We start from the raw sequence: 613 nt of genomic DNA, 5'->3' as shown, positions 1-613 counted from the left end.
CCTCCCCCGGCCCTCCCGGGGCTAGAGCCGCAAGGCTGAGACCCGCCCGCTCTGAGCGCGGAGCATCCTGGGACCTGTAGTCGTTCCACCCGCAGGTGGAAGGACAAGGATGCTTGGAGTGGGCTTTGGGGGTGCCCGGGTGCAACCTCCAAAAGCCTGCGGTCTGGTCTGGCTGCCCAAGCCAAGCACAGGATGGAGGTCATATCCAATACTCCGGGTTAAAATCTCTATAAATAACCAAGTCTATATCATCTCTACATCTCAACACAACAGTTATGGAGCATTTTTTTTTTCTGTGCTAAACAGTTGTGCAAGAGTTGAAAGGAAATTCAAGGTGAAAATGAAATTTGGATGAGTATTTTAAGCGAGTTATTCCTGAAGATGCCTGTACATAAGTAGTGGTTCATAACATATTTTGGGTTTGAGGTCAGAGATTCCTTTAATATCTGATGAAGTTAGCTACCTTTTCCATTGCAAAAAAAAACAAACACCAAAAACATGAAGACAGCCTCATACACACCCACAGATTTTTCATACTGTTCAGAGGGTTTGGGAACAATGGAAGCCTGCCTGTGACTCCTGGGTTAAGAACCTCTTAATTACTATTAATTAT

This window comes from Myotis brandtii, unplaced genomic scaffold (assembly GCF_000412655.1).
Source record: "Myotis brandtii unplaced genomic scaffold, ASM41265v1 scaffold125, whole genome shotgun sequence".
Classification (NCBI taxonomy): Eukaryota; Metazoa; Chordata; class Mammalia; order Chiroptera; family Vespertilionidae; genus Myotis; species Myotis brandtii.
This window is presented reverse-complemented; position numbering follows the sequence as displayed.